Source organism: Ambystoma mexicanum, chromosome 9, assembly GCF_040938575.1.
Source record: "Ambystoma mexicanum isolate Mex_15411 chromosome 9, UKY_AmexF1_1, whole genome shotgun sequence".
In the NCBI taxonomy this organism is placed as follows: domain Eukaryota; kingdom Metazoa; phylum Chordata; class Amphibia; order Caudata; family Ambystomatidae; genus Ambystoma; species Ambystoma mexicanum.
The window spans coordinates 129952304-129977712 of record NC_090931.1 but is presented as its reverse complement, the minus strand read 5'-3'; the positions used below and the strand labels follow the sequence as shown (position 1 = coordinate 129977712).

Below are 25409 nucleotides of genomic sequence, written 5' to 3'. Positions count from 1 at the left end.
GACTCACCAAGAAACCCCAAAGAGTGTAAAATACAGTAACCAGGATCCTACTAATACTAAACAGAACAGGCCACATCACTCCTGCACTGAAAACCCTACACTGGTTACTAGCAAAAAATCACTGCAAATTCAAAACACTCTGCATCGCCCACAAAGTCATGCACAGACAAGGAGTGGAATTCCTCCAAGAAAAGATTAGCCGGTATCGCCCAGCAAGGAAACTAAGATCCGGCAACGACCTACGAATAGAGGCAAAACACCACGAAGAACAGCGTTCTTGCATCTAATTGCTAACACCTAGAACAACATGCACAAAGTAACAGAAGACCACATCACCTTCAGGAAACTGCTAAAAACCTGGCTATTCAGCAGACAATGACAACCTAGAAGGGACACCAGCAACAGCAACACCGCAGACAAACAACTAGAGAGGAGACGAGAGGGGCCGAAGAACCACAAACAAGAACCTGGCTAGATACCGTCAAGCAGCATCCAAAGGGCCTCCCCAGAGAGAGACCACAACGAACTGACCGACTTTACTAACCCTCTTCACTTCCTGCTCCTCCTATATAACTGATGCCTCTACACCAGATCTTGGACTAGCCACACTCAAACATACAGAGAACCATTACTATGCCGACATCCAGAGTGAACTACCCACGTAGCCCAATACCATCTAAAATGCAACACCACACCAAGATGCCGGACTAATTTACAGCTACAACCACCTGCGACCCATCATAACCACAAAACACTAACACGAAAGAATACCACAAACCCGAGGCATGGAATCTTACCCATGCGGTTACAATGTGCAAGGCTGCTCAGAAGTGACACATGCACAACCCTCAGAAGCCAGTTCCTCCTGGTTCTGAACCTATACACTCACCTTTTTCCCCCACCAACTCCACCACCCCACTTTTCTGCAGAGCCACACGAGCAGCTGGAGACTGCCCCTGGGTAGTAGCAGTGTAGTACAAATCAACTTAACATAATGCCAGTGATAATACTATAAGAAAACATGCCCACCATGGCTCTGCCACAGACTCCTGTTGGCTTTGCCTTTAAAAATGTCTTGTCACAACAAGAAAACATGTCCAAACTGGCTGATACCCAGTGAAAAAAGCCACGCCACAGTACGAAATGGCTTGACTGGCTGCCATAAATGCCAGTCTAGACACATAATAACACTCATCATGCTTGCTTTGGAATAGAATTGCAGTAAAAAAAAAAAAAAAAGTCATGGCACAGCAAAGAACGGCTAGACTGGGTGCCCCAAAATGCCAGTGCGGCCACTTAAAAGCACATATTCTTTCTAAAAAACAGCATTTTGTACTGGCATCTATGATGGATACCCATTAAAAAGTGCATCGAGATTGGTCACAACAAAATTCTTTAAAATGTAACATTCCATGATATCCCCACACTGAGCATTTAAGACTAGTTTCTTGATACAATTTTCTGTGATGTCACCCCATACGCAAATTAGGGGGTCCCACACATCTTTTATTGCCTTGGACACCGCAAATCCTATGGCCTGTTGGAAGGGCTGCCTAAAATGTAATCATCCTTTGATGTGCCATTTACTAGAAGGTGTGAAGGTGCTTATGACTCCAGGTCCCAAATACACTACTCTGCGGGAATTAGTTTATTTTACCTGTTGAAGATGTTGCAGCAGGAGCACAGAGGAGGGGGCGGCGGATATTTACAGACTGCTAATGATATTCACTGCCACGCTGTTTTTAGGGCTTTTTTCCTTCACAAGTTCAGTTTCATGCTGTCTTTGCCGCTGGCAGTTACAGCAAAGATGCTAATATAAAAATCTACGCTGGAGTCCAGTCCGACTATCCGTAATAACGTGCACCCATCATTCAAAAAACATAATTTCTCTCGTTGCAAAATAGTTTGCACCAAAATAAAGACGCAACTGGAATGAGACAGCTCAAATAAAAACAACTTACTATTAATACAAATGTTTATGGAGCGGATGGCAACTCTTTAACGGCTCACTACTTCTTTAATTGTGGCTCTCCCTCGAGGAAGATCTAGGCGAGCACCAACCCCTGTCACCATGGAAACGAAACCACACAAGCATCAAGGGAAAGGACCGCCCTGAAAACGGAAACTGTAGCAAAGGATTCTCCCGGCCTACCACCTGGGCATGTTCCTACAGCAACCTACATTGGTAACGCCTCTTTCCGAAAGTGTCAATCAAAACCCTCCGAGCTATTTTTTTTATCACGTATTCTTTATTGACTACAAGTTGACGCGCGCATGCGCGCTAGAACCACAAGGCTACTTCGCGGAAATCAGGATCCGATGACGTAGCCTGGAGAGAGGCGGATTTGTTTTGAATTGGCAGCACAAGTAGTCAACGTCATCGGACGGCCACATTCCATTGCGTGTTCCTCTATTAAGAAGCGGTTCCTGGACACTCTTCCCCCATCGCACAGTTTCCCCTAACGCTCATGCCCGTTCCCTCCCCTCCAGTGTTTACGTTCTGCCGTTGGGCCAGTACAGGGAGGTGCCAGGTCAGGCGTGGGGGAGAGGAGGAGTAGAGAGCAAGTCTGGGGCAGAGCGTCTGCGACGCATGCGCGCCAGGAAGTCAGGCTCTCCGAGTTGTCCTAGTAGCCAATGGCCGGTGCTGGCAGCTACTACCAGCGCTCTAATCCGGGATCTAGGCCAAGTTGATGCACAAGCAGCTGCCCTCTCTTCCGTAGGAGTCCTATCATCAATCTGTCGTTTACCGTACAGTCTCGGTGAGTGACAGTAGGGGAGGGACACTGTATGGTGGGTTGTTGAGTGAGGGTGGCTGTCAAAGGCCAAGTTGCAGGATATGGTGGCCTACACACACCGCCTGCAGAGCATTAGGTATCCTCGCAATAGGGGCAGTGCAGAGACGGGGGAGTGAGTCACCGTTATCAGTGTTGTGATGGAAATGGGAGGCGTGCGCACATCTGCATCAGTGGCAGATTTAAGGCAAAGGGCCCAGAGTGCTGAAATGACAGAGGGCCCCAGGTGGATGTCATGGGGGCTGATCCTAGAGTGGGCGGGGTTCCACAATGCTGAACTTTAGGGACACATGCCACTTTTTAAAAGTTGTTTTCTTTACAGTTTTCTGTGTTGGGGGGTTTGATTCTAGCTAGTGACAGCTGGGCCTCTTCAACAGGTTTTGCTGTCAACCCTAACACTTGAAATGCCATTGAACATCACAGACTACAATTAGTTCAACTTTTAATTTCAAAACATACATGGGGTTAACTTTTTTGTGGGTGTTGCTTCTGGCACTTTAAGACCCCTTAACTCCAACTCACCATCTCCAGATCCACAGGGTGCGGCTGCAGGGCAGTGAATGGAAATGGAGAGGGAATAAGGTTAGGATAGTTGAGGGAGAAAAGTAGAGCTGTGTAACATGAACACTGACGGGATAAGGTAGTGGAGAATGAAGGAAGGCATACGTGAGGGAGAGTGTGGGGAGATAGTGATTGTACGAAGCCAGGTGAGGGTAAAAGGGTGAAGGGGTACTGAGAATGAAGGGCCTTTGAATGGGGTAATAGTTAATTAGGCACAAGAAGAGGGAGAGGAAATGCAGGGTGAAGAGGTTTAAAGGGTGGGGAAATAGAGAGCAGGGTTTAGCAGTGTAAGGAGAATGGGGAATAATGGAGGTCTAAAGAGTCATGGAGAAATGAAGAGTGAAGGGGCAGGAGAGAACGGAGGCAAGCGAGTGATGGACAGTGGAGGGAAAGCATTGTAAAGGCAACTGGTGTGACGTGGATAAACATGGAAGGGAAACATTGAGTGAAGTAAGGCAGGTGAGTATGCGAATAGCAGCAAAATGAGGAAGAGATGCTGTTTCTTTATAACAAAGAACCTTTGGGAGAAATGGAGAAAGAAGATACGAGAGGAGGATTAAGGGTATTAAAGGAAAGAACAGTGGATGACCTAGTGTTCGAATAGAGCAGGAATGAGTGGGATAGTAGCGAGGAAATGTCTAGTAAGGAAAAAGGAGGCCAAAAAGACTGCTGTGTGGGAGAAAATGGAAGCGGAAGGGGAAAGTAAAAGGGGAGCATATTTGTGATGTGAGGTGGGCAGGTGCTTGCCATAGCTGCCCACCTATACACAGTCACAGCTGCAATATATAAATGAACAGGTAAACAATTCATATGCAGCCACTTAATTAAGAATCTATGCTGCACCAACACCACTAGTTTCTGCTTTGTGTCAACCTCATTTCAATAAACTGTTTAGAGGTTGATGATGCAGGCACAGGGGCGCCTGGTTAAGGACAGTTGTCCCATAAAAGGTGCGATTGGTGAGTGGTAATAAATGGGAGGGGAGTATAATGCTCCATGCTGTGTAGAATAATGGCTCAAGCAGATTACCCTATATTACATTTTTCAGTGTGAACACCTTTTTTAAAACCAAATGATATCGTTCTTATGTCCACATTCCTTTGCATGCCTATACTGCAATTGTGCGTTGAAAGTGGTGAAAATAAAGTTATACATGTCTTTTTGCTCAACTTTAAAACACAAAAAAAATTCATTTGTTTATTATGAAGTTGTTACAGTATCATTGCACAAGTGTCACATTTAACAATCCTGTTACAACTCTGCAGCAATTATTCAGCGGTGCATTAGCCTTGACAACTGAAACCAAGTAACTAAACATTAACAGCAAAGAACTAGGGCTTGCATGCATAAAAGACAAGCTGTTGGTTATCATAAAGTAGAGCAGCAAATTGTGTACCAGTGGACCTAAAATGTGGGCTGCAGTTAGGACGGGTTCAGGGCCAGGAAATTCAGCACATTTAACAGTAAGAGCAGGTAGAGAATACAAATTACCTTCTGGGCGGCTTGTCATCCGATGGGTAAAACATCGACTCTGTGAGTGTTCTCAAAGGCGGTAGTTAGGTAGTCAGCATGTGCCTGTATCGATCCAAGCCACACGTTTGTTTCAACCTCACACCAAGTTCCAAACTCCCAGCGCCATGTCTCATATTACGGACCACTTTTACGTTTCCATGACTTGGCTAAGCGTCTTTTGGCAAGTATATACGCTTGACCTTTTTCTATAACAATGTATGTTATGTGTATCTCATGCAATTTTTGTACTTGTCAAGGCATAGATGGAATAATTTTTTTGTTTTTGGAAACCCAAACCGTAAAAAAATATGTATGTGTCCTATCACTGGAATGATATGTAGTCCAGTGCTTAAATCGCAGCCTGAGTCCAAATACTGATTTCACCACTTTGACGAAATGTGTGATCCTGGGCAAATCATTTAATCTCATTGTGCTTGATTTGCTGACATTTGGTGTTGCTAGAATGATTTAGTTTGCAATGAAAAAAACCCATCATTGTATAGTAAACTATTGAGTTGTTGCATATTAATAATAGTGACTATTTATATATTGCTGAGCATATTATTCTTTTGGCTTGGACATGAAAATGTCTTTTTCAAAGGTATCCTAGTGTATTGAAGACTGATGTCACTGCTAGTAATTTTGTTTACTGTGATGTCGCTACTGATCATGTACGTTCAAATTATGCTTCTGCATATCTTTTGCTGGACAGGTCCGGAAGACAAATTAGAACTTGGAACCTATCAGTGCCTTGTATGCCTGTAAGTCCCACAGTGTTTTTGATTTCTTTTTTCTTTTTTGCTGTATATGTGCCCAAGAGCCTCGGGGAGGAGGGCTGTAAGGAACTCATGGTGGCAAAAGTAAAGATAGACCCAAGTGATCATAGTTCAAGGGTGTTTATTAAACTGTATGAATGGGTGAGAAAAATGCCTAATCTAAGATGGGAGCAAGCTACGACCATCAAATAATAATAAGGCAGTCCTAGTGGCTTCTTGTCAAATAAGGGCCTATACTAAAAAAATCTATTGCCAATCCTTACCTCTAAATTACAAAATAGTGTAGGATAATGTTCACCAGAACATGTTTTTAGCCGGGGGCAAGGTGATACTCTTGAGCACAGAACACTTCTGGACCTCGCCAGCACAAGGTTATTGTTCCTTCCAACAATACCAGGCTCTTCTGGGGCCAAGACTCTTTTCTACAAAGTCTTTTACCTTAGGTCTGATGGACCATAAACAACAAACAAAAAGTAACTTCAATAAATCTTCACATGGGGCGATCTCGCTTCACCCTTGGATCCCCCTCAACCAGGCTCCGATCCTTCTTGCAACGTGTGCCTCCCTCAGTCGTGTTCACTATGGCCAACCACTCTCTGTGCACATCGCTCGGTCGGGTTCATCTTTGTTACCACAATGTTCATGGGTGTGTTACTGTTCACCCTAATTCGCTGGCATCCCTCAGCCGGGTTCACAATTTGCCTCACTCAACAGTTCACCTTGGTTTCAACACAATGTGGGATTAATTTCCCTTAGCATCCCTCATTCGGGTTCACACTTGCCTCTTTCCTCTTGGGTATGGGTCAAAGACTTTCGATTGTACAAGGGCTTTTTACTTGATCCTTGTAGGACCACTTTGACCTCTTGTGTCGGCTCTCGTAGGGCTTTCTGTGATCTGTAGTTTTAACAAACGGGGACCGGCCAAAGTCTTTCGAATCAGCGCCCACGTGGTGCTGGACCACTCTGCAGCTGGTCTCTCCCTGGATTGTTTCAACATTTCCGTAACGCACAGTCTTTGTTTGATTCACGTTACATTGCTATTTGCAACTTTCGCATCCTTCGCTCAACACAGTTCCGTTTACTATCGGGTCTGCCTCCGACTCACTGGCTGTGATGTACCGCTTGATATTTCTTGTTTCTGGAGTCGAGAATGGTACCACGGTAGCAAGCGTCTCTCCCTGACTTGGTTATCAGTGTAGGAGGGCTCCTTGCACCATTGACATCTGCTACACCATAAGCGAGCTGTTGTTCCCGGCCTTATGACTCCTTTCACAGAGGCTTTGCAGGTCTGGGTCGAAAAGGGCAAGGGCACTTTCCCCTTGTCGTCCTTTTGCTTATCGCTCCTTTCTCCTCCTCTTGAACTGCCATCCTGGAATAGCTGTATTGTCATGCGGTCTGCCTTGCTCGAAGTGTGCTCTCGCGCTCCACCTTTTATCCCTGTGGGGAAAGGAAAGGGCTGTCAGGTGTGTGTGTGTGTGTGTGTGTGTGATTGTCAATTGCTGGTGTCCCACTTCCACTCCCTGAGGACCTCCCATCCAGGTGATCCTTCCGCACTTGTCCACCCCAGGAGCTGAATCCATTAGCGATGGCTGTGTCCTGGCCACCTGGTTGTTCAGACACAACCGTGACTATAGTAATATTGTATTTCTCGGGATGGCTGACACTGACATTGACCCAATATATGGTATTTCGCTTATGTTGCCTATAGGGTCGAATTCAGGTTGCCTTTCCCGAAATATGGTACAACCACGGGTGTGAGTACATCGAACGATCGCGCAACAAATAAATTGTCATGCCAAATCCGTTTTGTGATCACGAGAAGTTTCTGGCAATTCTGAAACGGTAAGCGCATTTATTGATGGTAAAAGTGCCAGACCATTTGAGACATATCAAATGGTGCTGGTCACTTTGACTGAATACAGCAATAGATGGTTAAAACATTTGGTTTCCTGTTGCTTTTTAGAATGTGCGTTCCGGTAAGAAATTAGCGGTAAAGGTTCCACTACAGCTTAGAAACATACGGATCCCAAAAAGTGAGAGCAAGCCATTCGCACGTTCGGAGACTTTAGATGCTAACAAATGGTAAGCTCAACTTGATGCACTCCATAAAATACTCAAAAGTGGTAGGAAATGGGACAGTAAGACACAATGTAGTGCAAGATTGGCTATGATGTTGAAAAACTCGGTTGGCTCCAAATGTTCTAAACTTCACCATTGAGTATCTACTATGCTCAACGTCCTTGATTTTGCCTTGGTGGGTTGACAAGACAGTGAAAGGCATATGGAAAATAACACCAATTTCTGTTCTGTTGCAGGGGATGGTCCCCAACGCTGGTTGAGAAGAGCAGATTGGCATGCTTTAAGAAATAGCACTTTAGTAAAAAAAGAGTGGCATAAAGAAAGAACAATTGATTGACAGATTTTTATTTGTTTGTATATTGTAATCGGACAACAGTGCAAATTGTTGTTTTCAGGCAGCCACTGAAGAATTTCCAGTGTACATTTTTTTTTTTACAGTAAATGAAAAGAAACATGTTGGGATGTTGTTGATGAGGAATTAATTGGTGTGAGTGCGATATGAATAGTATGAATGGAGTGCTTTATGTGTTTTATTATCTTAACTATTTTGCACAGCACTAGGCCCTTTATTTGTGAGTAAAGAAGAGGATTACGATTTATATGCTTTTAATATAAATGCTGTCTGTTCACCTTTGCACTGTGTATATGGCCATAGATTAAATAATTTTGATTGTGTTTTTACGATTCTGTACTGGTATCAATAAATGTGTTATAATTTGATGATTGCTTTCCGTGTTGGTAGCGGTATCAGGCTCTTCTAACCAGTGTTTGGTTGATTACATCTCTTGTGCAACAGAGTGGTCCACCCCCAAGCGTTGTTTGTTGTTAAAGGTCATATAACCTAATTGAGGGATCGCTCTTTTGGGGGTCAAATTTCCCTTGCACCATTTTTGTTGCTGGCCACCTGGATGACAGATCCCTGGGACTAGCGGGTAAGACACCTTCAGGTTTCTAACGGGGCCCATGCAGCTGCCCCCATTTTGGCTGTCTTACTACACTGCAACATATTTCTTGCATGGTATTAAATGTGCACTTTGCCTTGTGTGCATGTTACGGGCTGCCCTGTCCTAGCTGCTGTCACCTTTAACTCTGTGGTATTCAAACATTTTCATACAAAGCCCCCCCCCCCCCCCAGTAAAAAAGAAAAATCTGAGCCCGTCCTCCTATCTACTAAAAGCAGTGGCTTTAATTATTTTTATATTCAAAACAGTAATCTCATTTTAAATATTTGGGCCCCCAAGTTTGAAGACCACTGCCTTGACTTTAGATTTTAAATGTGCGCTTGGCAGCAGGTTACAGATTTCCTTTGATAGCATCCATCAGTGCTTGCACTTATTTGCCCTTTTCTCTGGTTTCATCTGCGTTGGCACCTTGCTGACAGAGCAGTTACTAACCTTTCAGTGGCAGTTTAGTGTTTCAGCTCACTTCTGGGTGCCTTCCTTTTGTATCCATTCTTATTTAAGTAATCCGAGATTGCCACAGACTGTCGACTCCACCTAACTGTAGGCAAGCGGGGGGGGGGCAATCATATTGAAATGGCCCCCCACAAGCCCTAGCAAATGTTTAGCCGGGCCCTGTAAGCGAGCGCTAAAGCTGCTTTGTTATTCCAATGTGCCTAACTGCCAGCAAAGATGGAGGAGGGCTTGTGTGTTGTGGCTGGAGTGATGAGATGGGAAGGTGTTGGACCAGAAAACGGCAGGTGCCGGTCGCCTTTTGTCTGTCAGTGAGTGCTAAGTCCATCTCTGATCTGCATGCTGTGTGCAACTGATTGTTATTGGGATTTATGCTGCGCTCTGCTGCCATTTGCATGGTCTGCAGACACTCTGGCGGATCGGAAAGAGAAATGGGTAAAAATACAAAATAGTATTGCTGTTTCGTGCAGACTGGAAGTACCCTGAGCTCCAAGTGGGGTCCAGTTTCTAGGTGTTCTGCATAGCTCTCAGTTCACAAGCTTTTGGTGGGTTTCACCTGCCTTGCAATCAGCGGACTCACCCATGAAGCCTCCTATACGCCCATTTGCGTCAATGGGTTCTCTCCCGCCCAAAAATAATCTGCTGTTTTCACCTGCCTTGGCAACACAAAGGGATATATATATAGGAGGGCGGGGGTGGGTTAAGCAAATCAAAAAAATAAAAATAAGTCTAGGGAAAGTGTGTGTGTAAATGCGATTTAGGATCCAAACATAGAGGCATTGGCAGACAAATGGGAGCCTTGTGTTTACATGGTGGTACGATGCATTGACTTGTGGTGTGGCATATAATTGGTTATAAATGTATAGGATTCTGAAGTTTGATGTCTCTGATGAAGGGTGTTCAATTGGTGTTGCAAAGTAGAATTTAGGCTGGTTAGTTCATGAGCAATCTGTGAACTCTTGGGGCATACCAACCTGAAACCACAAATAGTAGAAACCGCAAAGGACTTTCAACTTGCTCCTACTAGTAGATTCTTCCAGGCAGGTCCCCGAACACAGCAATGCGAGGAGTGGTCTGTCCCTGGGGTTCTCTTGAAGTCAGGAAGGCACTGCTGCAACCATAAAGAGCTAGGTGCACTACAGTTGGGGGGGCCGGGGGGGGGGAATTAAGGAAGTGGGCTGTTTTTCTGGCGCATTGTGATGTTGATTGGTTTGTTACCTAATATTTACACTTTTGCGCAATGATTTCTGGATGTCAAAAATTGGGCTTGCATACATCTTTTTTAATGTACATTTTATTTGTTTTACATAGCATAAAACTATCATCAGCAACAACTCGGGTGGTGGTCTCTGATTCTACTTATCGCGATGTGGGTCGGTTCACAAGATGTCTAGGATTCTAATGTTGTGTGGGCACCATTGGAGCATATAATCACTTTGCAGATAGGATAAGATACTGCCCCAATCCGAACTGAAGGTTTTCGGGGTCCCCTGAAGTTTATAGGTCATTCACTCCACATAATCTCCAGACTTTTAGAAGCCAGTCATATATTGTGGGTGGGTTTAAAAAAAATAAAATTTAAATAAATAAATATATATACTTTTTTTTTTATTTCCCCAATGTTGGCCGATTGTCAGCCATGCCGCTATGATTAGCGTCCACACTCCCATCTGCTGTATTTTTGTGTAGATCCTTTGGTTCGGATCCCACATGCCCGCCATCCATACCTTCACTTCTAGGTTGTCTGCCCCTTGTATCATTTTCCCTGCCTGACGTTTTATGTCTCTGCAGAAGTGTTGAATGGTTGGGCAGCTCCACCAAATGTGGTTTCAGTCTCCTGTTGTAGTTCACCTTCACCAACATTTGTCGCTTGTGGTAGGTACATAGCGTGGAGTCTCTCTGGGGGTGTCGTGTCATTAAACTATAACTTTCTGCCCCATTTCTCTCAACTATATGGAGCTTGTCAACTTGGGGATTTTGTTCCATAAATCTAGCCATTGGTTCCTTGCTGTGGGCTCTCCCATGTCGTTTCCCCCACCCTTTCATATAGTTCCATTGGATTTCTTCTCCTTGGTCATTTAAAAGTTTGTATAGGTTGGAGACCAGTTTATGGGAGCCTCTGTGGGTTGTCATATAGTCTTCAAACGGGGTCAATTGTCTGGTGGCCACCTCTTTGTTGGGGATAGATGAAAGCCACTGCTTTTGCTGTGTGTATTTTAATTCCTCTGTGGACTTTATCCCCACCATTTGTATACATTTTTTAAATATCATGATGGATTGGCCTTGTACATATCACATATTTTGTCGCATCCTGCTTGTACCCAGCTGAGGTATGATGTCGGATCCATCCCTGGCTGGAAGTCAGGGTTTCCGAACATTGGGGTGAAGGGCGATTCGGAATGTCATAAGGGTCCCTCTTTTGACCGCTGTGTCCCGGGCTTCAATCCCTGCTCCCATCACTTTGCTTATTTTGGTGTTTGGGTGTGTGTAGCGTTTATGTACCCATAGAAGATTGTTTTGCCCATATATGTTGGGGAGACTGCGCCACCCATTCCTTTATGACTCTCAGTTTTGCGGCTTTGTAAAATCTTCGTAAGCGGGGGAGCGTGAGCCCTCCTTGGTCTTTCCGAGCTGTTAAGGTTGACATCGCTATTCTAGGCGTTGTGTTGCCACATGAAGGTGGACACCATTTTGTTCAGCGCTCTGAAGAACCTTCTCTGAATTTTGACTGGGAGTGTCTGCAAGTAATAGAGCAGTTTCGGTAGCACTGACATTTTCATGATCGTCAATCTCCCCCTGCCAGGAAATGTTTAGAGGATTCCATTTCACTAGGTCTGTTTTCAATTCCGCTAAAAGGTTCGGATAGTTGGCGTTCTTGTTGATCTTTAGGCCTGAGATGGATCTAAAGTGTTCTAATTCTTTCAGGAGTGCGGGGAGTGAAAGTTCAGGGCTAGCAGCATATCGTCCGCAAAGGCCATTGGGTTTTATGTTCCTCCCTTCCCATTGTTATGCCTTTCACTTGATGTGCCTCTCGAATTCTAATCAGTAACAGCTCTAGAATGATTGCATAGAGCAGATGTGAGATTGGGCATCCCTGCTTTGTGCCTGTAGTCAGGGGTATCTGACTCGATAGGGTGCCGTTCAGCGAAATCCTCCTCAAAGGCATTTTATAGTTGGCTTTGATCATCTGCGTATAGGTTTGCCCGAAGCCCATGTTGTCCATTGTGTGGTACAGCTGTGCCCATTCACCTCTATTAAACGCTTTCTGTGCATCCAGTGATAGCGGGGGTACGGGTATGTTGTACTTTTCAATCAGGTGGCTCACCCTAGGTGTGTTGTCTGCAGTTTGTCTCCTGGGGATGAATCCTGATTGGTGTGGGCCTATGATTGTCAGGAGCAGCCGGGTGAGGCTTTCTGCCAGACTTCTTGTTTCGATCTTGGCGTCCAGATTAATTAGAGCTATTGGGCAATATGAACCCAGTAGGTTTGGGCCCTTTCCGAGTTTGGGGAAGATGACCAGTTTTACTTCACTGAGTTTGTTTTTTGTGTCCTAAAACTGTTAAACAAATGTGTCTGTTTTGGGGCCAGTACTTCTTGATTGTTTTTGTAGAAAGGCTGCAGGGTAGCCGTCTGAGCCCGGTGCTTTATTTTTAGGGAGTTTTTTGATTGCTTGTATGACCACCTCCTACTTGTATGTCTGTGTCCAATGTCGTTTTGTCTGCTTCTGATATCTGGGGAAGAGTGAGGTTCTATAGGTAGGCCTTCTCTGATTTGTAAAGGGTCTGATAGTAGGCTCTCGTTATTTCCCCCATTTCTTCATTAGTTGTTTTCAGCAGACCGTGTATGTCCCTTAGTTTCAGTATGGTTGTCTTGCGCTCCTTTTTCGCGAAGCTGTCTGGCCAATAACGTATCAGCTTTGTTGGCACTGATGTAGTACCTGTGTTTCATTCTTAACAACGCTAACTCTGCTTTCTTGTTTTGTAACCTCCCCAATTGGCGTTGTGTATGTTTGAGGGCTAATTTCACCTCCCTGCTGGGGTTATTTGCTAATTCATTTTGCACTCCCTTTAGCTTCCCCTCCAGTTCTTCCTCCCATCTGCTTTGTTTGTCTCTTTGTGCCTTTAGTGCTATTAGATCACCCCTTAGTACTGCCTTAAAGGTCCCACACCACACTATGTGGGTTGCGCCTGTGTCATTCTCAGAGAAGTAGAGTTCAATCTATCCCTTTTTTGTTTCCACTAGCAGGCTGTCTTGAAGGATATCAATTGGAAATCTCGAAGCCCAGACCCCTTCCTGTTGATGTTGAAAGATGCTGTTATCTGGGCGTGATCCGAGAGATGTCAGCTGCTTTTCCCACTAGGCCCGTAGATGCCAAGATATAATTGATCCTGGATTGGGAGTTGTGAATATGTGAAAAGTGGGTATATCGCTGTGTTTCCCCTTTCTTTTAACACCAGCTGTCGTGGAGCGCTAGAGTTTTAAAAGCTTTCCTCAGTGCCTTTCATGTCTTAGAACTTCTATCTAGTCTGGGGTTCCATGCTAGGTTAAGATCGCCCCCCAATAGGATTCCCCCTGTGGCAAATTCCTCTAGTGTCTTCAGAGTCCCTCTCAAGAAGCTGTCTTGCCCCTTGTTGGGTGCATATATCGAAGCCAGTGTGAGATGCATACCCCCTACATTCAGGAAGAGGTAGCACCTCTTTGTTAGGCAGCGTGTTCTGTACATGTGCATTAAGCCTATCTTGTATGGCTATGAGGACTCCCGTTCTCTTCTCCTCCGCGTTAGCATGATATGTTTGTGAGGCCCCCCTAATTTTTGACCTGTGCGTTTTAAAAAAAAAAATGTTTTACATTTATTTTTTCTCTTCTTTATATAGGTTTCCTGGTATATTATGTCTGCTCGCAATCCCCAGGCCTGTCGCTCTAGTTTTTTCCTTTTGATTGGGGTATTCATCCCCCTGGCCTTATGTCTCAGGATCATTCTCTGTTTTGGGTTCCCGTTATCCCATGATCCTCTGGTTCAGTCCCCCTGCTCCCATGGTGCCACCCCGATTGATGCTTTTTCCCCACAACCTTTTCCTCATATACACTCCTCTTGCCGTGCCCCCCCCCCACCCCAACTTCCCTTTCCCCCTGAGGGGGTGGGGGGCTAGGTTCTTATGAATGCACAGACAGTGACCCTGGCACCCCATCATCCTCAGGCTCAGTTTGTGGGGGATCCTAAACCCCACTTGGGATTCAATCAATGCCCTTCCTCCTTCTCCTCGCCTTGAATTATGTGATTCCGGGAGGGTGCCCCCCCACATCCCCTTGTCATGTGTTGGTGCTCTCCATGCTTTAAATTCTTACTTGTACGGTATTGGGGATTAATTGATCTTCTTTTTCTCCCTCCTCTTTTCCTCGCTACTGTTTTCCATCCTTCCAGCTTGCCGGGCCTCTTACTCTCCCCTGTGCTCGATCTAGGTTGTCCCCTTTGTCCTGCTGTAATCCCAAGATTTGTTCCCCTACTTTGCAGGTCCATTTATATTTCACTTGCTTGGCCGTTAGGTGTTGGACTACGGGGCCCATTTTCCTTCTCTTCAGGAGTGTGCACTGGAATAGATTCTGGTAGAGTTGTACTTCTTGACCGTTTACCCGCAACGGGCCTGCGTTTCTTGCCTTTTGTAGAATTTGCTCTTTTTGAGTGTAAGAGGATATGGTTATCAGCACTTCCCTTTGTCGTGCCCCTGGCTCGGCTGGTCTTTTTGGTCCCACTCAGTGAAGTCTATCTACCTTTATCTGTGTTTCAGTGTTGTCTGCTAGTACTTCTGCAAAGAGTTGGACTGTTTCATGCAGGTCCTTGTCCTCGACTAATTCCGACAGATTTTTGATTCTGATATTTGATATTCTCAATCTGTTTCCCAAGTCCTCGTATTGGAGTTCGAGGGTGGTGGTGAGGCGAGCCAGCTGTTCCAGCACTTCATCCGATTTTTTTTTTTTTTTTTTTTTTTTTTTTTTTAAATTTATTTTTAGGTTGTCATCCTCTTTGCTGTACTACTTTTTCAAGTGTGTCCGTCCTCTCTTCCAGTTTCGCAATGTCAATCTTTATGATATGATATGATATGGCATTTGTAACGCGCCTATACACAAGTGTTTCAAGGCGCGATGAGGCAGGGGGGGGAACAAGGGGAGACCGACAACGATCCTACAAGGCCAGGTGTCATTCAGATTGCGCAAGTAAAAGGGTAGGGGGACTGGGGAAAGTGCAGTACATGGTTAGTAGAATACAAGATAAATGGGGCCAGCTGGTGGCAAGTGCAAGGTAAGTGCTGGGAGAAGGGGCTGTAGGATACAGAGACAGTCCCGTAGTGCAGGTAGGTAGTGCAGGGAAGAGTGGCTGGGCCAAGGACCGAGATCGGTGAGTGGCCCAGTTATAGATTCAGTGCAGGTTCAGTGATTGTAGCAGGGGAGAGAAAGCGGAGGCAAAGAGGAAGGTTTTGATGTGCTTCCGGAACCGGAGATGTTTCTCCTCAAGTTTCAGGGAGGCAGGAAGGCTGTTCCAGAGGGAGGCCCCTGCTGCGGAGAGAGATCCACCCCCAGCTCGTTGCTTGGAGAAGCGGCTGACCCTGAGGTAGTTGGAGGTGGATGAACGACGAGCTTGAGAAGGAAGATATTTAGGAAGAGAGAGTTGAAGGTATTTTGGCCCAAGGCCCCAGAAGGCCTTGTGGACAATGCAGAGGGTTTTGAACTTAATCCTCGCAGCCACTGGGAGCCAGTGTAGCGATTTCAGTCCTGGAGAGATACGGTCCCTGGGCTTGAGGCCAAGGACAAGTCTCGCAGTCCTGTTCTGGATGAGTTGCAAAGGGCGGAGAGTAGAGGCAGGAAGATTTAGATAGAGGCTGTTACAGTAGTCCAGCTTCGAGAGAACCAGGTCTCTGGAGACGGTGAGCTTCTGGGGGAAGGAGAGGAAAGGAAGGATACCTCTGAGGAGGTGTAGCTGGTAGTGTAACTTCTTAGAGATGTCGGCTATGTGAGGAGAGAAAGAGTGTGGAGTCGAAGATGACCCTGAGGTTTTTTGCCTTGCAGGTAGGAGCAGGAAGAGGGCCAAGGGAGGCCGGCCAGAGAGCTGCAGGGAAGGAGGGAGTGGGTGGGCCGATAAGTAGAATCTCAGTCTTACTGGCATTAAGGCAGAGGTCGTTGGCGGCACACCATTCCTGGATAGCAGAAAGACAGTCAGAGATGAGGGAAGGGGAAGAGGAGGCCGAGGGTAGCCTGAAAATGAGCTAGGTATCATCCGCATACAACTGAAAGTTTGGACAGAGAGCGGCGATGCAGTGAGCAAGAACTGCCAGGTACTGGTTGAACAGCCAGGGGGAGAGGCTAGATCCCTGGGGGACACCACAGGTAGAGAAAAAGATGTCAGAGAGGAAGGAACCCAGTTGGACCTGGAACGGTCGATTGGAGAGGAAGGAGGTCAGCCACGCCAGAGCTTGACCAGTGATACCCAGGTTATCACGGAGACGGTTGAGCAGGATGGTGTGGTTGACAGTGTCAAAGGCAGAAGAGAGGTCGAGCAAAATGAGAACACAAGGGGTGTTAGAGTCAAGGTTTGAGAGCAGGTCCTCACAGATGTTCAGGAGAGCAGTTTCCGTGCTTCTGGCAGCTCTGAAACCAGACTGATGGTCATGAAGACTACCAACAGATTCAGCATAGAGATTAAGCTGGGAGATGGCCAGTTTCTCCAGGAGCTCCTGCAGGGATTGCTTCATGTCGTCTTTTAGCGTCTTGAATTGTTCCTGGATGCTAATGTAGGGTCAGTCTGTTTTCAGGCACTGATCTGGCTCTAGATTGGTTTTTACTGCTCCTTAATTTGCTGGCCTCGTTCGATGTTGGCGGGTGAGCCTCTGTAGGTGGGACTTTGCTGTACCCTCTTTAGTGCTGATGTTCGTTGCCCTTGGGTTTGTGTCTGGTGTGTGGTCACACGTTTTTCCTTTATTGGTTGTCACTGTCCTATATATAGACTGCCCCCATTGTGTTGGGCTGCCTAATCTGAATCTGCGTGTGAGCCAGGCCGTGGTGTTCTGTGCAGTGCTTCGGGCGTGTAGTTCTAGCGGAGGGGACGCTGTATTTACCTGCTGCGCCTGTGCTCAATGTGCACCTGTTGTCTGGTGAATCTACTGTGTGGTGCTCTGTAGTATTCGCTGCTCCTGCGTGTTTCCTCTTGTTGACTTTGCCCTCCGGGGCTATGCTCTGCTTTTGATGGGTACTTGGGGTTTATTGATTCTCAATGCAGAGTTGCCTGCAAGTATTCGCCGCGCTGTGGGTGCCGAAGGCCGTGTCCTATTTGCAGAGCTTCAAATGTCCCTAATTGGGGGTCTTGTCAGAGGCTCACTCTCTCGTTGCTTTGAGTCAGCGGGGTGGGGAGAGTCACTTGCCGGTTTCTCTTAATGTCTCAGCCACGGGTTCCTTGTTTCATCCAGGGCTTGTTCTATATCCGTACGTGTAGGGGCCATAAGGGGGGGAGCCCAGTCTGTTCCTCTGATTTTCGCTGCTCCTCCTTTCCTCCCGTAGACCCGCTCTGTTTTCGGGTCATTCGGGCTGTCTCTACCGCTCGTGCACTCCGGCTCGGCCACTCCGGCTCGGCAATTGCGGGGGTGTGGGTGCGATGGCTCAGGGTGCGCTCTGTTGTAGTCCCCTTTGTGCCCTCCTACACAGTTGCTTTGATGGGGTGCCAGGCCTCAAGGCAGTGTCTCGTACGCTTCTGGTGTCTGCCGGTGTCCTGACTGCAGACTCACCGTGGGGGTCCACCTCTATTCTGACGGCGCACTGCGGTTCACCGTCTTGTTCCCTTGCTGTGCTGGGAGTGTATCAGAAGTATTCCCCTTCTTCGCTGCTTGCGGAGCTGCTCCATTTAAAGTTCCGTTGGGGCGAAGTGTCAACCGGAAAGCTTATTTGATTTGCTTATTGACGTGGCCCGGTGGGGAGAGACTCCTACGCACATCCTCCTCTGCCGGCCGCCATTTTGGAAACTAGCGTGGATACATTTTGAAGGTAGCTTCGTTTTCTGCCTGATTTCTTTTTCATTTCCATACCATGTACATAGTTCCTACCTTCTTTCGCACACCATCCCAATATAGTCTACAGCTTTACCCTTGCCTCTTCAGTATATTTTTTTCCCTTTTTGGCTGTACATGGTCTCCTGTCTAGTGACACGCATGCCTTTCATCTACATCTTTGCCCATGACTGTTCATTACCATTTCTCCCCTTTGTCTTTGCAATGTTCTCCCTTCTTATTACATTCAGACCCTTCGAGTGCCCAGCATCTGTAATGTAGAGGGATAGCTCTGTTCTCGAAAGTCTACCTCTGTAAGTTTCAGTGTGTGCATTTTCGGGGAATTGCTCTGCTCCCTGAAGCCAGAACCTTTGTGAGGGAGCCAGGCTTGCCCAACGGTAGCTCTGGGTGTACTAAGTTCTGTGCGAGTGAAGCTTGTACCGCTCCGGCCCAAGCTCATCTGTTGTGTTATGTTTTGGGGATTTATTCTGCACTCCACTACCATTTGCTTGGTCTTCATGCCCCCTGGTGGATCTGAATGAGAGGGCTGGCTTGATGGCGATAAGGAAAATGCAGGATACTGTTGCTGCTACGTTGATGCATGCAGACCAGAAGTACCCTGAGCTCTGTGTGGGGGTCAGTTTCTAGGTGTTCTGTGTCAAGACCTTGGGGGCATTTGTGTCCATGTATAATTGCAAGGCATACATGTCCTGTGCTGGGGATATCACTCAGGCTTCCTTGGGGTATATGTGCTCATGTGTGAACAGTAAAATACTTAAACAAAATACATGAGTAACATCCTTTACACAATAATAAACAACACGTGCATATTTGAATTGAACTTTCACATTCTTGTTTCTAATAAATCACGTTTTTCAATGCATTCCTGCAATGTATTCCTCAAACGCGACATCTGTAATGGCTACAAAATAAATATGTGGTCTGTTTGGTAATATGAGTTTATTGAACTTGTTTTCTTGCACACTTGGTCCCTTTAGTGAGATGAATCTATAGAGCTAATTTTCTTGCACCCACACGTTTCACATTTCGTGGAATATACTCTTTCCACATTGCTTGCTTCTTCAGGGTCTCAATTTCTGTGAGTTTTTGATTTCTTGTATCACCAATTCTACAAGAATAAAACCAGGAGACTTTTTTATTTTAGGCTGAAGTTACTTTGCTTGAATGTAATTGAAGGTTTCCATTCAGGATTGGGAAAAGACAGACAGTTTTTGATTAGCATTTTGCTATAGCGATTGATGTTTTGTTAGAAGGGTTGGGTTTGTGTTCTATTTACTTACGCTTCAAGTCATCACTATAAACCTAGTGTAATTTTAGCTTAGTATTTTTTTAACATGGCTATATGCCATGTATCTACCCCTAGATCACTTTGGCCACTCCCACCCGCCCCCATGTAGTTGTTTCTAATACCATCTTTGTCCATTTCGAACTTTTGAGTAGGTAGAACAGAAGACATTGAATTTCTGCTAGTGCTCAGTTTGCACCTGTGCTTTATAGTTTGGGATTACAATGCAAGGCTGATGTCGGTATGTTATTGTGTGTGTTTTCAATTACAGCATACAACATTTAATCTCAACCAATCCAATAGCAACTGAGCGTAACCTCCCAGCCCCCTAAACATAGGAAAAGCTTGCCTCCTAAAACCGCAGGGGTGTGTGTGTGTGTGTGTGTGTGTATTCGCGCTCCACCCAGGCCATGGGGAGGGACCCCCCCCCCCTCCACCCAGGCCATGGGGAGGGACCCCCCCCTCATAATTCTATCTGCATCAAAGTTCTTCATTCCATGAACCAATCTCCTCTCCCCTTCCACCAGAACTCCCCCACCCCCAAACCTCTTATCACAGTTTCCACTTAGTAATCAATGGACTCCACTCCTCCTTAAACTGCCCCACCTGATCATTCACAAAAACCATTAGCTTTCCCATCGTATACATATCTGAGTTTCTGCTCCCAGAACATCCTTTCCGAGGCACCTAACGACTTCCACTTTTGCGGTGTTGCCATCCTATACACCCTTAACATCGTTCCTCGTATCTCTCATGCGGGGGGGGGTCTAGGTCAAGCTATACACCCGTGACCTCCTTCATCCAGCTCAACAACTCTGACCAAAAGGTATATATCTGTGGACATTCACACCACATATGAAACCACATGCTCGTTGACTACAATCATGAGGGCAGAATGGGGAGGAGCTCCAAAACATCCTAGAGAGCCTAACTGGGTTCCTATGCTACCCATGCAAACGCTTAAAATGGTGTTCCATAGAAGATAAGTTGTCGTGAAATGTAATTCTAAATATCCTGGTCCAGGTCTCCTCTAAGATGACTCTGTCCTCCCACCTTTGCTTAAAGTCTGTTGCCACCCTCGGCTGTGGTCATTACTCTATATAGCCGTGAAATGATGCCCCTCTGCTTACGCTAAAACCCCTCGAACTGAATGAATGATCTGGTAAGCTTACCCCCCCCCCCACCTCCCGTCTGTTAGCAATCCTCTTAATCTAAGATAGTCAAAGATGGACAGCGAGTCCTTCCCCAAGATTTCACACAGGCTTCAAATCCTATGAAAGAACCTTTGAAGAATAACTGGCCCGCCCTTTCTATGCTCTTATCCGACCAAATCTGTGAGTGACAGAAACCCTGTTTAGCTAAATCTACCGACGGCCCCCACACTGAGGAAAGTGGGGAAGGCCCGGATGACACAAAGGAGTTAATCATGGATACTTTCTCTACGGACCATAGTACCCCCAAAGTTGGATGTGAGCACAATGTCTGGGGTATTACCCTCGGTGAAGACCATAGGAGATCTTTTTTTTTTTTTTTTTTTTTTTGGATGAGCCGCAACTTCCTCAAGTACGGTCCAGTAGTTGCCCTGGTCGTCTGTAAAGTGTTTCACAAAAACCTGCAGCCGAGCAACCTTATAGTAAATCTGTTAATCGGGGTAGGCAAAGGAACCCCCCTCCACCCTCCCGGCCCTCCATCCCTGGACAGTGTAAGGGTTTAATGTTTAATTCAAGGGACTTTGTTTTGCCACATGAACCGGGAAAGCAGAGCTCTCAACTCCTGAAAGTATCCCCCTGGCACCCTTGAGGGCAAGCTCAAGAAGAGATGGAGGAAGCGGGGAAGAACATTCATCTTAACCAAGATCATCCTCCCATACCATGAAAGCACCCGGGTAGCCCATTTTACAAGATCCCTCCTTACTGTCACCAGCATTGGGGTCAGCCATATAGATAAGGGGTGTATCGGCCACTTTTACCCCCTAAAAATAGGCAAATACTCCCAAAAAATAAAATGGGGAGTAAAAATACTCCCAACAAAAAATTGACTTGTGCCCCTGCTTTCAGTCACACAGCTCCATGGATATGTTTGGACCAGCAGTGCACATAGCAGTACAGGAAGAAACTGGTATTATTACTGTGTGATTCGAAGAAGTAAACCTGTATCTGTTAATCTCTATGCATAACTATGTGCAAATAGATAATTATTAGAAAAACATTTTCATTTCCTAGTTAAAACATATATTTACTTGCTTATAAAATACGCCCAATATGAAATTAGACTTACATTTTTATTCCCCAAAAAATAATTTTACTCCCTTTTAAAAAAAATAGGTAGTTAAATAATTCCGAACCCTGCTGTTATCTCAGTGTACTGCTGATTGGACTGTCATATTCATAGAAATGCAAGGTTGAGGTTTCTGGTAGAACTCAAGATTTAGGATTGTAAATTGATTAGCCAACAGAGTTGAAAGATGAGGATTGGTATCTTGGCATACAGCTTGATGCTGTGATGCCTCTTGTTGGCTATTCTTTTTTGAAGAAATTGTATAAGTATCTCAGTGTCATTGTAATACTTTTAGCAATATCTAAATGTATTATTTAACTGATACCCTATTTAATTGTATGCTCTCTGCTGCACTTATCTTCACTCAAAGCTTTTGAATGTATGCTGTCACTCCATAGATCTCTGATGAGACGAATGGCCCTGATGTGGCCTTTTGCCCAGTCTACCCTGCAGTGGTCAAGAGGCGTAGGAAATCCACAAATTCATGCTTCATGTTTGCTCATAATAAACCATTAATTTAGCTTGCGCTTTAGATGCCTAGACAAGAATTCCTCAACCTGAAAGAGGTAAGCAAATACTTTCTGGTGTTTGATTAGAAATATTGTGTGAAGACTTGTTTACCATGTTCTATTGTAGACCACCTATCCTTGCTTGATGTAAGACTACACCGCTGATAAGTGTCTTGAAGCCCTCAAGAAGCTTTACTAACCTTCACAGTAAAGAAGTAGACATAGTGGTAAGCAGCATATATAGAATAAGCATGCGTTCTAATTATTATTACATTTCTGTAGTGCGCTCCCTTTAATGGGTTTTAAGTAACACATCTCTGAGGGATGTGCTTCTGAGCTCGCATTTATCCAAACATTCAACCAAATGCCATCTAGAAGATAGTATACCCAGGTGCTTTTCAGATTCGGCCTGCAACATTGCAACATAAATATCTTGTATATAGTCATGCTCTATTCAGCGCTTTATTGGGGCAGATGAGTTCAAGAACCTTGTACTGCACTTGTTAATGTGATGGCTAGCAACGCTGATGTACTTGACCCTGGTAAATTCTGTCAGCCGCTCTAAACTGTCTGCTGTTCTCATCCGACCATGGGACGCTTAAACAAACCTGTTGTCGGGCTAAGCGCGAATGGCGTAATAAGCATAACTCCCCCCGCTAAGTCTGTCTATAAACAGGCTTTGTTGGACTATCTGGGTGCAATTAAAGTGGCAAAAGCCCTTTTTTATGCAGATCGCATTGCGATAGCCTCTTGTTGATCTCAGGAATTACTTTTAGTTGCTAAGGAGATTTTTGCTCCTCCTGAATCTGATGCTTTACATGCACAAGCTTGATGTGATATTAGCACATATTTATATTTACTGAAAAGATTTTAAAGTTTTGAGAGTCCATTCAGAGCAGTAGTAGCTTCTGTCCTTAAAATTCCTTGCAAATGGTACAGTGTCTTAATGTGGGAAACTCTGGTAGTGTGTTTCAGTTTGAACCAGTCACTGATTAAGTAGGTCTGGCTGCTTTATCTGAACTCTGATCAGCATCATCTGTGGACCCAATTCCCCTCCATGTCATTCAGGCTTTCCCTATAGATACTATTATTCTGTTTAGGGCAGCGCTTAATCACTTTCTAACTACTGGCGAGATTTCTATCCCTTTAAAACATGCTGTGGTGGCTGAACTATTGAAGAAGACCAATTTGAACCCTGCCTTGGTAGCAAATTATCGCCCCATTTCTCTTCTTCCAGTCCCAATGAAATTGATGGAAGTTATTGTTACTCCGCAATTTTTAATTTTCAAATCCCAGCATCTTCTTCACCCTTTTCAATCAGGTTTTAGACCCCTCATGGCTACTGAATCGGTGATGATTTCCATTTTGGAGGATCTTGCTTGATTCAAGACGGTAGCGAGTTTGGAGTTTTGATTCTCCCGGACCTCTCTGCGGCCTTTGATGCTGTTGACCATGCGATTCTCCTGCACAGTATCTCTGGCTGTCCGCTCACCTGGTTTTCCTCTTTCCTCTCCGATAGCTTTCAAATGGTGTCTATTCCTCCTTTTTAAATCTGCCCTTGTGGCGTTACATGTGGTGTTCCTAAGGGTTCTGCTCTGTCTCCTCGTCTCTTTAATCGCTACTTGCGACCTCTAGCTGACCTTATAGCAGAACATGGGATGCATTAGTACAGATGAGGCAGGTTTTTTCGTCTTAACTCACCTGTGACTGACTAATCCAAATTACGAAATTGTTTGTCCTCTATTGGTGATTGAATGGCTAAGAATTGGTGCTGAATGGGGACAAAACTTGCATTATTGTCGTGTGCTCCTCCAATTTTATTTCATCTTGGAGCGTTGATTATTGGCCAGCCTCTCTGGGGCCTTGTCCTACTCCTGCTGAATCTGTTAAACACTTTTCCCCTGTGGTTCCCGAGAAGCTCACATCTTTGGCTTTGACAAATTTAAGGTCCTAAGGAGGATTTTTCCCTTTCTCCCGCCTGGTTCTTGTGTCAAGGTAGTGACTATCCATTATGGGGTTTTTGGATTTATGCAATGGTTTCTACCTGGACCACAAAACAGACAGTAGTTATATCATTAAAATAAGTTATTCCTGGGTCTAAATCCTTGTTGATAGCTCTTTGGCCCTGTGTTCAGATACCTCATGCCCCCATTGTGTGGCACAACCATCCCTAGGTTGGCGATGGTGTACCGCCTACAAATGGATGTAGAGATCCTTGCCCTTAGCTCTCTCACTGCGTTCCTAAAACTGAATGGTTATATGCACATTTCTTGGTGGTCGGTTCTCTTCTTTATTTATACTGCCCCCAGTCTGTGTCTTATGTTAAAATGACTGTTTGAGGGTAAATGGCCGAATACAACTTACAAATTGTTATTTTTGTCTATCAGTAAATGTACTTTTACTGTTGGATAAGGTTAAAATGATATGTAATTACTCAAGCCCTGTCTTCAAGTGTGTGTTGGGTCTCGGAGTTTAGGTCATCAGCCTGTCAACTCTTAAAGGTTTGTCAACCGGTTTCGGCAGAGCTCATTACTAGCCGCCTTCTTCAGGGCGGAGAATCATGCATTCTCAATGACACTAATTTCTTCAAAGGTCTCCACATAATGGAGGGTTGGAGAGTTTCTTCTGGGTTTCCCACAGGTAATTCCGCTTGTGTCCCGGTCCCTGTAGGGTTAAAAAATGGACAGAAAGGGGGGGTAATCAATAGAAGGGATTGGGAACTCAAATACTTGTGGAATTACGGTAAACAGGAGGTATTACCTGTTGTCTCACTGGGTTCTTTCTTGTGATGCAGGTAGCTTTGTCGGTTTCACCTATTTACTTTGTGACTTCCTGCGTGGATAGCCTACAAAAGATATCCTCATTTGTCATTTTATCTAATCGTAGTGTTGCGGATACTTTAGGTGCTACCACAGGTAAATCATTTCTGCATAAGGTCAAAATCAGGTAAAGTGCCTGCAGGGTTCATGTCTCCTCCTGTCAGGCTGTGTGGTTTCTTTTCCTGAGTACTGGCGTCTCAATTGCGTCAAATCCTCTTCACGCTCCGATAAAGGAGGGAGCTGTGGTGAGGAGACCATGTGGGGTCAGTACTGGTTGTGCTCCATATCACTATGCCATTCGTAAACGATTCAAAGCGTTAATGAGTGGTGCGGCATA

General features: G+C 45.3%; 2 protein-coding genes across 5 annotated transcripts in view; one reads left to right on the top strand and one right to left on the bottom strand.

Annotated features, from left to right (window-relative positions):
- The window catches only part of PIH1D2 (PIH1 domain containing 2), a 109268-nt gene extending 107060 nt beyond the window's left edge, over positions 1-2208 (bottom strand). Inside the window, exon 1 of one of the 2 annotated variants that reach the window (XM_069614287.1) lies at positions 1962-2208. The gene's annotated coding sequence lies outside the window, so the exon portion shown is untranslated. The remainder of the gene's footprint in view (positions 1-1961) is intronic. The other variant, XM_069614286.1, reaches the window with a different exon arrangement.
- A 162-nt stretch (positions 2209-2370) lies between these two features.
- The window catches only part of NKAPD1 (NKAP domain containing 1), a 219599-nt gene continuing 196560 nt past the window's right edge, over positions 2371-25409 (top strand). The window contains exons 1-2 of one of the 3 annotated variants that reach the window (XM_069614284.1): positions 2371-2759; positions 5578-5626. The gene's annotated coding sequence lies outside the window, so the exon portion shown is untranslated. The remainder of the gene's footprint in view (positions 2760-5577; positions 5627-25409) is intronic. The other 2 variants (XM_069614285.1, XM_069614283.1) reach the window with 2 other exon arrangements.